Source organism: Dipteris shenzhenensis, chromosome 20 (genome assembly GCF_047967505.1).
Source record: "Dipteris shenzhenensis isolate YYH24624 ecotype China chromosome 20, Dip_SZ_1.0, whole genome shotgun sequence".
NCBI classification, from domain to species: Eukaryota; Viridiplantae; Streptophyta; class Polypodiopsida; order Gleicheniales; family Dipteridaceae; genus Dipteris; species Dipteris shenzhenensis.
The window spans coordinates 53,243,522-53,257,096 of NC_141615.1; the positions used below are offsets into that span (position 1 = coordinate 53,243,522).

Sequence of the window (13,575 nt, forward strand, 5' to 3'; positions counted from 1 at the left end):
GCATGGCCATTAAGATCATGATGACCCAACCAAGCAAGAGGGAAGCCAAACAGTGCGAAAAATCAACCACTTCCACCCAAACTGGACAACGATGCCTGATAAGGGCTTGATAGTCCCTGGTCGGTGACCATGGAAGGACATGGACCATTTGCTGTCCAAAAAAAAGAGGAGAGTGCTCCAGTAGCATTTGCTTATGCTCCTCATATGCTATGGACACAGGGATTCTGTGCACGCAGGTAGGGACTCCGTACACGTAGACAGGCACTCCGTACATGCAGGCACAAAATCCGTACAGGCATAGAGGGTTTCTGTATAGGCAAGCAGGGTATCCATACATGCTGTTTGCTGCTGGGCAGATTTGCAGCAGACAGAGTGCTTTTGCTTTGATGAGGGTTCATCCCGTGCGGGTGTCTTTTGACGTTGCTGGTCCTCGGACGGACTTCATTCTCTATGTGTTACTTTGTTTCAACCTTGTGTGGGTTTCCATCTGTGTGTGATGGCTCTGTATGAGTTTGAGAAAACATTACACAAAGACAGAATAGCAGGCTGAATGACCCTCTTCATGATTCCTTTGAAGCCAAGTTGGTTTATGATATTATGCATGAAGGCTTTGAGGATACCCGTAAAGCTTGGAAAGAGTCAGCCCCCACAGTTGGACTTATGGTTGAGGTTGATGACATCGTTGATCTTGTGAGGGACTATGCAAAGCATGCTGTTATTATTTTCTTTCCAGATCGTATGCCTGTTGCTGCAGAAATTGGAAAGTGGCCAAAATTGCAGCTTCTTTGGGCAAAGTGGTTTGTCCTCCGAGACCAAATGGGAATTCAGATCGATTTTGCATATTATGGGATACTGATAATCCAACACCTGAATCTTATTTTGTCACTGTTAACAATGTGGCTATGGGAAGTGCATTCTACAAGCTCAAGTGGGGTCCTTGTAGGTGCTTGTTTTGAATGCTAAAAATTTGGGCATATGGCTTCGCAATGTCCTTTGCGTGTGTAAAAGATGCCACAAGATTCTATGATTAAAAACAAAGGCAATAAATAGGCTTACGTTGCACAGGATAAAGGCAAAGCGCCACTTGTTTCTAATGGGAATGCTCCTACTTCTTTGCCTTCCACCTCTTAATCTAAAGGCAAAGAAAAGACTTTACTGCTCCTACTTCTTTGCCTTCCACCTCTTAATCTAAAGGCAAAGAAAAGACATTACAAGAAGTCTCGTAGACTCTGCACAAGATTGTCACAATCAGAAGGCCATTACCTCCATGCACATGGAATGGTACTGCATCTAATGGCCATACTCCTGAAGAAAATTCAAGTGTCGGCATTACTTGGGCTGCTGTGACAACCAGCCACACTCTTTTTCCTGAAGAGGATGTGGTGGGTTTGCTGTCCTCTCATCAGGCACCTTTGTCACCTCAGGGTAGAGGTTCTGATCCTGAGGTGGATATGCAGACTTGAGTCAGCTTTGCTTTCAATGTACATAAACTGTAAATATGTTAGCACAAATCAAATGTTTGAAACTCAATGTACAGGGTTTGTGAGATGCTAGAAAATGGAAGATAGTATGGGTGTATCTCAATCATTTGCAGCCTGACATAGTGGCTTTACAAGAGCATAACCAGCACATGTACGCTGGACAGCATGGTCATCATATCTTTTATGCTGGACAACATTCTTTTTCAGGAGTGGTCTATTTAGTGAAGCATGATCTTCAGCCCATTGTTGCCTTCAATGATGCACAAGGAAGATGGATGGTTGTGCAGTGTCTTATTCAAGGAGAAATCTCTGAATTTGCCTCAGTGTATGCACCTCAATCCTCTCGCAGTAGAGGTATGATTTGGGAGAATATGCAGCGATATCCCTGGAGGCAGCATGCTTTTCTTTGTGGTGATTTCAACAATGCCCCTCAGCAATGAGATAATACATCAGGTCGTACTCATAAGCTGGCCTTTGAGAGGCAGAGTTGGTCTACATTACTGCTGCAATTCAGTTTTGTTGATCTTTGGAAGGAATCACATCCTTTGCTGCTAGGCTTTACTTTCCATCATAATGCATTCCGTACTGTTCCGTACGGTCCCGTACGGTCGCCTGTTTTTTAGGGTTTCGGCTGATTAGGGTTTTCGTTTTTTGACCGTTTTCTGCCCGTTTTTGACTGTTGGGGCCAGCCTCTCCTCCAAACCTGCACATATACCCCTCTTACCCCTCCCCCTCTCCACCAAGCACTCTTGCCTCTCCATCTCCCTAGCCATCAAGCAGCCCACTGCCCACCTCTCCATCTCCCTCTCCCTCTCCCTCTCCTCTCTCCTCTCCATCTCCATATCCATCTCCATCTTTCTCTCCCTCTCCCCCTCCCTCTCCATCAAGCGCTCCCTCCCTCTCCATCAAGCTCCCTCTTCATCCCCCCCCTCCTCCATCACTTCTCCATCTCCATCAATCTCCATCTCCATCAAGCTCCCTCTTCTTCAAGCTCTCTCTCTCCATCAAGCTCTCTCTCCATCTCCCTCGGGCCTCTCCAGCTCCATCTCCCTCTCCATCAAGCTCCCCCTCCATCTCCATCCCCCTCTCCCTCTCCATCAAGCTCCCCCTCCATCTCCATCTCCCTCTCCATCAAGCTTCTCTCCATCTCCCTCTCCATCAAGCTTCTCTCCATCTCCCTTGGGCCTCTCCATCAAGCTCCTCTCCATCTCCCTTGGGCATCACCATCAAGCTCCCTCTCCATCTCTCTCTCTCTCTCTCTCCCTCTCCATCAAGCTCCTCTCCATCTCCCTTGGGCCCCTCCATCAAGCTCCCTCTCCATCGCCCGTTGCTAGCCCCTCCCTTCGTTGCTCAGCCTCCCTCTCCCGTCGCTCAGCCTCTCCACCTCCGTCGCTCAGCCTCTCTGCCTCAAGCCCCTCCTCTCCCTCGCTCAGCCCCCCTGCTGCTCACGCTTAGCGCTCCCTCGCTCAGTCCCCCTCCCTCTCTCTCTCCACTCCCTCGCTCAGCCCCCCCGCTCCCTCGCTCCCGCTCCCTCGCCCTAGCTCACGCTCACGCTCCCTCGCCCCTCGCTCCCCGCTAACCCCTCAACCACCCCTCGCTCCCCACTACCCCCGCTCAGCCCCCCGCTCCCCTCAGCCACCCCTCGCTCCCCGCTAACCCCTCAACCACCCCTCGCTCCCCGCTACCCCCGCTCAGCCCCTCGCTCCCCTCAGCCACCCCTCGCTCCCCGCTACCCCTCACTCAGCCACCTCCCTCCCTCCTTTTCCGCCCATCCACCGCCCCCCCCCTTCTCTGCTCCCCTCGCCACCTTTCCGGAAAAATCCTTTTGAAAAGTTTTTTCATAGGAATATTCAGCCATATCTTTGTAAAAAGTGGAACCCAAAAAGGAGGTACTTGTAAAGTGATAGTAGAGAAAAAAACCAGTCCGAAAAAAAGCCCACAAGAAGCCCACAGAGAAGAGAAAAGGAGTGTATTTGTAAGGAGAAAGAGGGGAAAGAGAGATGTAGAGGTCGAGAGAAGATAAAAACAGTTTTATAGTGGAAAAGGAGAGAAAAAACCAGTAAAAATTCCCATATGAACTATATTTCAGAGAAAAAGGGAAGATTTTGGCGATGGGAAAGGTGCACCGGACTCAAGGACCCAAGAGGAGAGAAACGGGAGCAAAAAGCCTTCAAAATCAGTGTATAGATGTAGTCCGCAAGCAAATCCCTGTATGAAATCGATCCAGGAGCCGGAGATGAACTGGTAGAAGCAAACTGTAGCAGGCAGAACAGTCCGTACAGGCCGTACACCTGTACGGAATTTGTACGGGGCTCTGGCGGGCTGTACGGCAGGTAGTAGCTGCTCCAAAACACCGTGTTTTGAGCTCTGATGCAGCGTAACAGGAAGCTGAGGCTCACAGGCTGGTTGGGGGAGGGTCTAGAGCTGTTGCGGAAGGCTGTCTCCTCTCTTTCTCACACACACACTGCACACACACCTCTGTCTCTCACACACACACACACCATCCACTACACACACACACACTCTTCACTACACACACACACTTTTTTTGTTTGGTGAGAAGAAATCTTTTATTGCTGTAAAATAATTACATTCATAGTTACTTCGAAAATGGAGTAACTACTACTCAACTAAAGATCTCAATATAAGCTATATACACATCCTGATCAATCAAACGAGTTTGAACACAATCATAGAATGATTGCTGCAGAGATCGTTTGAAAAAAACAAAAGATGAAAATAGTGGATCACCAAAGACTCTATGATTTCTGTCCATCCATAAAGTCCATAGTGCCCAGTAGCGTACCCATACAAAAAATAAGTCAAAACCCTGTCTCGCTGGATGAAAACCAAACAACCAGAAAAACCTGCCAAAAGTAACAGTAGGAAATCTCGCTCGAAGCCTCTGTCGGGTGAGAGCGATGAAGTCACAAGTATGTGGACAGAATCAAAAGATGTGAAGCACAGATTCAGTAGAGTGCAGGCATCTGTGACAAACAGCCGGAGCAATATGTCTGTGTGCGAGTAACTGGCCAGATGGAAAAATGCCAAGCAGGACTCGCCAAAGGAAAAGCTGTTGCCGAAGAGGGACTTTGTAATGCCAAAGGAGACGCAACCATTTTCTCCACCACTTTAGTGGGCGATCCATATGCCAAACAGTATTTGCTCTGTCAGAAATCCAATGCGGAAGTAATAACACTTTATACAGAGATGACACTGTGATATGTGAGAGCTTCAAGGGACAGGCTGAAGAGGAAGAAGAGTGTAAAATCCAATCCTCAAGCCTATTCTGAAGTTCCAAACGGGGTACCAGCAAGAACGGTTGAAGCATTGCTGAAATCCTATGCCATAAAGGACGATAATGAGCTCCCAAACCGTATTTGCTAGCAGCCATAGAAAAGGATAAAAGTGTGCCATCATCCTGAAGTACATCCGCCACAGATGAAATGCCTTTGAAGGAGAGAAAATAAGAACGTCTGGGTTCTTGTATGGCCAAAGAAGGGTGGAATACTTTAGACCAATAGATATTCTCAGCCCTCAAAAAATTTCCCGACAGAGAATCTCGGCCATGCCATTCCAAGTGGGATAAAATATGTTTCTAATCAAGAAGCAGGCAAGAGACAAAAGGGGGCAGCCTCTGATCTTGCCTTGGATAGAGCCAAATAGGAAATCCCACTGAGTACACTGCCAATGCCCAAAGGCAGAAGTATGAATATGTAATAAGAGAGAGCGGATCATGAAAGCCCAAGGCTGATCTCCTTGCATAAACTGCAACATCATTTTCCCTCTATGAGCAAGTAAATGCATTTGAATATTGAGAATGTTCAGACCCCCGTGCATCTTTGGAGAACAGAGACGATGCATAGAGAGTAATCTAAGACTTTTCTTGCCATTTTTTGAACACCAGAAAATTTCCATGATAGCTGACATAAAGGAAACCAGATCTGCCTTAGTGAACATAATGAGAGGAAGATAAAATTGTATGTATGCTATCAAAATGGATTGTGTGATTCGCAAACGAACATGTAATGGCCGAGTTGCAAGCTTCCAATATTCAAGTTTTGCCCTCAACTTTCGTAGCACCCAATCAGTTTGTTGGGAACGGGTGAGTCCCCAACCTAGAGGATAGCCAAGATGTCGAATCAATTGAGAAGCGGGGACAATTTCCCCAGGCCACAAAATACTGTGCCATTCCTGAGCATGCAATGGCAACAATTTTGATTTCTGAAAATTGACCCGAAGACCAGCAGCCAATCCATATGTAGAAAGAGCCTGCATAATCATGGACAGATCACTTTGAGTATTTTTTGGGGTAAAGAATGAATCATCAGCATATGCTTGAGCGATCATGCTATGACCGCCACGAATCTCCAAACCGTGCAACTAGTCAGTGTCCAAAAGGTGGTCCAAATATTGAAGCATTGGATGAGTGGCTATGGCAAAAAGTAAAGCACTTAGGGGACATCCTTGCCTAACAGAACAACCAAGAGTCCAGGATGTAGAAATATCCCCGGAAAGCATAGTCGATGAAATAAAATCCCACTTAACAGTATCAAAGGCTTTGGCAATATCAACTTGCAATAACAAAACATCCTGCTGCATGTATTTGGCATATTCAATTCCAACATAGGCATTAGCAATGTTATCTGTGATATGCCTACGCGGGACAAAGCCATATTGGGCAGGATGCAACCCATCATGTAAAAACCCCTTTAGCCGATCGACAATCATTTTGGTAGTGACTTTGTAAATGACTGGCATAAGGGTGATAGGTCTCCAGTCTGCCAAAGATTCATAAATTTGCTTTTTTGGAAGGAGTTTAACAAGACCTCTCTTCCATGTGTCTGGTATTTTCTGATTTTGCCATGCAGCATTCACCATATGTAGCAATGTATGCTTCAAAAGAGGCCAATATTCTAGAAAAAACTCGACTGTAAGACCATCCCATCCTGGAGATTTCCATCTGCCACAGGATTTGATTGCATCGGACAATTCCCTCTCAGTAAAAGGTTCTTCCAATTCCAAAGCTTGAGTAGTGGAAATAATAGGAGAAACATGCTGTAACAGTAAATTTCGTGCTACCAAAACTTGCTGTGAGGGAGGAGTTGCAGAACCAAACTGCTGAGAGAAATGATGCACACAAACAGAAGCAAGCTGTGACAGTGAGGTGGTCCATGATCCATCAGGCATAAGCACCTTGCAAATTTCTGTTTTTAATCTCCTCTGATGCAAGCTTTTGAAAAATTGTTTGGAAGAGCAGCCTTTATCTGTAAAGGCTCTTTGTCTTGCTCTAGTCTCCCATTTAGCCAGTTTCCTGTGATCATTGAGTTTAAGACAATGTCTAGCCTGGCATAGTGTTGTTTGCTCATGCAGGGACAACGAACGAAGATGACTAAGTTCAGTGAGGTCCTGACAAGTGAATTTGGCCTGAGCAATAGTTTCCCTAAGAGTCTTCATGTAAGACTTGCCATAACTTCTAATCACAACTTGCATTTTGGAAACAAAAGAATCCCAGGCTTCATCAATATGAATATGGCTGCGAGAAGACAGAGAAAGAGATGCTTCAGTAACCATAGCCTTGAAAGCAGCATGTTGCAAATAGCTATTGTTCACGATCAAATGTCACCTTTGTGGCAATCTATCATCTGGCATAGCATGAAAGGATAACTGCAACCATAGAGGTGCATGATTTGAATGCACAAAGGCATAGTCAATCCACATTTTGCATGTAAAATCACCATTTTGTTGCGGAGCTACACTATACCATCGATCCAGACGTGCCTGATAAGAAGAAAGGGCATTATGTTGGAAGGTGTATCCAAGTGACAAAGGCTGCAATTCCTTCCAAAGGTCAACCAAATCCAGACCAAATCCAGATGCATCAGTAATTGAGACCATACATGCCTTTCAGGGGTTGACATATGAGTATGTCTGGAGGTATTGTCACCCTGTTGTGGAGCATTATTGAAATCCCCACATATAAAGGCATGATATCTCCATGGATATTGTTGCATGGCATCCCAAATTGCAGTTCTTTCTCTAGAGGATTGAGGTGCATAAACAGAAGCAAATTCAAACACCTCTCCTCGAATGATGCATTGAAGAACAAGCCATCTGCCTTTGTTGTCATTTAAAGCAATAACTCGTTGAAGCTCATGTTTCATCTGAAGGACTACCCCTGAGAAACAGTGCTCCCTAGCATAGAAAATATCATAGCCACAGTAGTGTCCTGTCTTTCCTGCAGAGACATATTGGTTGTGTTCTTGTAATGCCACTATGTCAGGCTGAAATCTCTTGATATACAGCCACACAGATTTCCATTTCCTACTGTCACACATCCCCTGGACATTGAGTGTAAAACATTTGATATAAGCAGTCATATTTACATATATTTATAGTAATATAACAACTATGTACAACAGCAAACTTCATGATGTCAGCCCTGCATTTCTATCTCAGGGTCAAGGCCTCTCCCCTGAGAAGAAGTATCCACCTGAGGAGTAGACAGCAAAGCAGTAACCTCTTCTTCAGGGAAGAGTGTTCTGCTAGCTGTCACTGCAGCCCATGTGATCCCAATTTCTGTATTGACCTTTGGGGTGTTTCCACTAGAAGACGCACCATTCCAAGTGCGAGGGGGTGGAAGTCTTCGAGCAGAAATAACTTTTCTTGGACTTTGCCATCCATCAATTGGAGGTTTCTGTCCTTTTATCAAGGGTTGAATAGCAGGAGGTGAATGTGAAGAAACATTCCCATTTGAAACCACTGGAGCTTTGCCTTTATCATGAATTCCAGAAAACTGTCTACTACCTTTGTTTTTATTTGCAATGGAGGTAGGAGCATCTTTAGTAGGCATTTGAACCGGCAGAGTAGCAGGAGGCATTTTATGCTGATTCATTGGACACTGTGAAGCCATGTGTCCAAATTTTTTGCAGTCAAAACAAGCCCCTGCAAATAATCCCCATTTCAGTTTATAAAAAGCACTTCCCATGTCTACATTATTCACCGTGACTGAATAAGAGTCTGGTGTGGGATTATCAGTATCCCAGAGAATGCAAAATCGGTTCGAGTTGCCATTAGGCCGTGGTGGGTAGACCACTTTGCCTAAAGATGCTGCAATTTTAGGCAAGAGTGAGGCCATGCATTGTGGGAAGTCTACAACTTCAACCCAGACCGGCCATCTGTGTCGGATTAAAGCTTGAAAATCCCTTGTGGGAGACCATGGCAATACATGCACCATTTGGTGCCCAAAAGAGAGGGGCGAATGTTCCAAAAGCATTTGTCAGTGTATCTCATCCACCATAATAACCTCAAAAAAACCCCTGGATGCATAGTGTACTTTGCGAATAAACGAGCCAGCCAGTGTGCGAGTCAACCAGTTGCCTACCTCTACAGCAGGTGGCATCCGGCCTGGAAAAAATAAAATGACTGCATTTTTAGCATATTCTCTGACTGGATCCACAATTTCATCTACTTAAACCATGAGGCCAACCGATGGAACCGAGTCTTTCCACTCTTTCCTTGTGTCTGCAAATCCTTCATGCATGACATCATAGACCAGTTGGGCCTCAAGAGTATCATGTACCGGGTCATGCTGACCCTCAGCCTGCTTTTGCTTCTTGCAGTGAACCGAACGCTCCTTTTGAAAAGTTTTTTCATAGGAATATTCAGCCATAGCCTTGTAAAAAGTGGAACCCAGAAAGGAGGTACCTATAAAGTGATAGTGGAGGAAAAAAACCAGTCCCAAAAAAAGCCCACAGAGAAGAGAAAAAGAGTATATTTGTAAGGAGAAAGAAGGGAAAGAGGGATGTAAAGGTCGAGAGAAGATAAAAAACAGTTTTGTAGAGGAAAAAGAGAGAAAAAACCAGTAAAAAAACCCAGATGAACTATATTTCAGAGGAAAAGGGAAGATTTTGGTGATGGGAAAGGTTCAGCAGACCCAAAGACTCAAGAGGAGAGAAACGGGAGCAAAAGCCTTCAAAATCCATGCGTAGATGTAGTCCGGAAGCAAATCCCTATGTGAAAACGATCCAGGAACCGGAGATGTACTGGGAGCAGCAAACTGCAGCAGGCGGAAACTCTCCGTACAGGCCGTACACCTGTACGGAATCCGTACGGAACTCTGACGGGCTGTACGGCAGGTAATAACTGCTCCAAAACTCTGGTTTTTGGGCTCTGATGCAGCGCAACAAGGAGCTGAGGCTTACTTCCCAAACTCATCCTCTAAAAACACAACATAGTGCAATTTCAATCTCACGAGAGTCACTCATAAGATTGAAAACCATAAACTCCATTACGCATAGCAGGGACTAGCTACTATGACATCCCCACTGACGTCATGAGCACCCAACAGTGGGTGTAGACCATAGTATAAAAGTATGCTCTCACACATACAAATCCACACACCCACACATACTTGAGCATCCATTTATACAAAGTCTTTGTGCTGAGTTTCTGTCGGCACTCCGGAGATGAAGGGCAAACTCAGCCATGACGAAGGCTAGCACTAAAGCAGAAGGCTAATAAAAAAGTAGTCCAAATCTCTTCATTCAAGCTACAACTGCAAGTGAAGTCTAAACGATTTTATTTTAGTCTCTCCCAAACGAGCATCTAAATCTAAATCTAGCTGATAGGGCAATGCACCATTTAAGATAGAAAGAATTATCGCAATACCAGCAGGCCGCAACTTGGGCGAAAACTTCACAAGGTGAAATTTGCATGTCCGCTAATACGGCAGAAGCATATACCTAGATGAATCCAGGAACATTCCCAAACTCATCCTCTAAAAACAAAACATAGTGCAGTTTCAATCTCACGAGAGTCACTCATAAGATTAAAAACCATAAACTCCATCCCGGACAGCAGGGACTAGCTACTATGACATCCCCACTGACGTCATCAACGCCCAACAGTGGGTGTAGACCATAGTATAAAAGTATGCTCCCACACATACAAATATAACCACACAGATATATATACATATATAAACATATATATACAGATATGTATATATATATATATATACATAGGCATATACATATACACCTATACATATACATATACATATACATATATACATATACACATATATATACAGATATATATATAGATATGTATATATATATATATATATATATATATAGGCATATACATATACACCTATACATATACATATACATATATATATACATATACACATACAGATATACATATCCATATACATATATACATATACATATACATATACATATACTTTTTTTTTTTGTGAAACCAAGATACTTATATTATGAAACATTCATTTACATCCGGGCAGTGCTCAAAAGAGAGCTAAAGCCCTATCCATCAGAAGCAGTAAAAGAAAAGTTGAATACAAGAAACATCCAAATCTTCCTCATGTAAGGCATTGTATGAAGACTGCCGTAATGAGGCTCTGAAGAACTCATAAGGATGCTGAAGGGGAGAATTCAAAAATGCTTGATTGCGCTGCAGCCAGAGGGTCCATAAGGCCCAGTATCTGATCCAGTCGAAGAAGAGAGAATACTGTGACAAAGAAGCTGATAGTTTGCCATACATCCAGAAAAACCTGTAGAACCTGTGTGCTGAAAATCTGAGAGATATACACATATACACATATACATATACATATATATATACATATGCATATGCATATACATATATATATATATATATACATATGCATATATATCTATATATATATATATATATATATATATAGGCATATACATACACATATACATATACATATGCATATACACATCTATATATATATGCATATAAATATATAAATTTAAAAAAAAAAAAAAATATATATATATATATATATATATATATATATATATAGGCATATACATATACACATATGCATATGCATATACACACACACACACACACACACACACATATATCTATATATATAGATAGGCATATACATATACATATACATATGCATATGCATATGCATATACATATACACATATACATATACATATACATATACACATACACATATACATATACATATGCACACACATATACAGATACATATGCAACTACATATACATATATATATACATATACATTTCCATATACATATATATATGTATATGTATATGCATATGCATACGTGTATATATATATGCCTATCTATATATATGTATATATGTATGTGCCTATATATATATATATATATATATATATATATATATATATATGTATATATATATGTGTATATATGTATATGTATAGGCCTATCTATATATACAGATAGGCATATACATATACATATATATATACATGTATATGTATAGGCCTATCTATATATATAGATAGGCATATACATATACATACACACATATATATATATATATGCATATGCATATGCATATATATATATATATATAAATGTATATGCATACATATACATAAATATGTGTATATATGTATATGTATATGTATATATCTATATCTGTGTATATACATATACATAAATATGTGTATATATGTATATGTATATGTATCTATATATATATATATGTATGTATATGCATATATCTATATATATATATATAAATGTATATGCATATCTATATATATATATATATATATATATATATATATATATATATAACTGTATATATATATGTATATGTATATGTATCTCTATATATATATATATATATATATATAAATGTATATGCATACATATACATATATGTATATGTATACGTACGTATACATATACATATATGTATATGTATATGTATACCTACGTATACATATACATATATGTATATGTATACATACGTATACATATACATATAATATACATATATGTATATGTATACATATGTATACATATACATATATATATAAATGTATATGCATATATGCATGTATACATATACATATATGTATATGTATATGTATGTACATGGATGCTATTTTATACTGAGGGACAACTTTGACACATTGCAGGTTATGCACTGATAGTGCTATGCTCTCTTGGATGAGATATTATTAATGCATATGCCAGTGGATGGTGTTTATGCTTGAGTCATTTGGCACTTATTGGCATTTTGGATTGCCATTGCAGTTGGCATTTTCTTTTGGGCCAGATTTCATCATATGGATGCATAGTATATGCACATGAGCCAGATGCTTTGAGACATGAGTTTTGGTGATATTTCACTCTATTGTGGCATACACGTTTGGGTACACCTGGTATTTGGTGTGATTCTCTCTTGTAGGCACTATGTATACATATACATATACATATGTGTATATGTATACATATACATATGTATACATATACATATATGTATATGTACATATACATATGTATACATATACATATAATATACATATATGTATATGTATACATATGTATACATATACATATAATATACATATATGTATATGTATACATATGTATACATATACATATACATATACATATATGCATACATATATACATATATGCATATATGCATACATATATGCATATATCTATATATGTATGCATATATATATATATATGCATATATGTATACATATATGCATATATGTATATATGTATATGTATACATATATATGCATATACATATATATCTATATGTATACATATATGTATATGTATATATGTATACATATATACATATATGCATATATGTATAATATGCATATATGCATATTATACATATATGCATATATGTATATATGTATACATATATACATATATGTATATATATAAATGTATATGCATATGTATACATATGTATACATATACATATACATATATATATATATATACATATATATACATATACATATACATATATACATATACATATATACATATACATATATGCATATATATATATGCATATATATGCATATATATATGCATATATGTATATATATATATAAATGTATATGCATATGTATACATATGTATACATATACATATACATATATGTATATGTATACATATGTATACATATACATATATGTATATGTACGTATACATATGTATACATATACATATATATGTATATATGTACACATATACATATATACA

At 40.0% G+C, this 13,575-nt stretch overlaps 1 protein-coding gene across 2 annotated transcripts in view; it reads right to left on the reverse strand.

Annotated features, from left to right (window-relative positions):
• The window catches only part of ASG2 (transducin family protein / WD-40 repeat family protein), a 139,494-nt gene that overhangs the window by 24,226 nt on the left and 101,693 nt on the right, over positions 1-13,575 (reverse strand). The gene's annotated exons all lie outside the window — the stretch shown is intronic.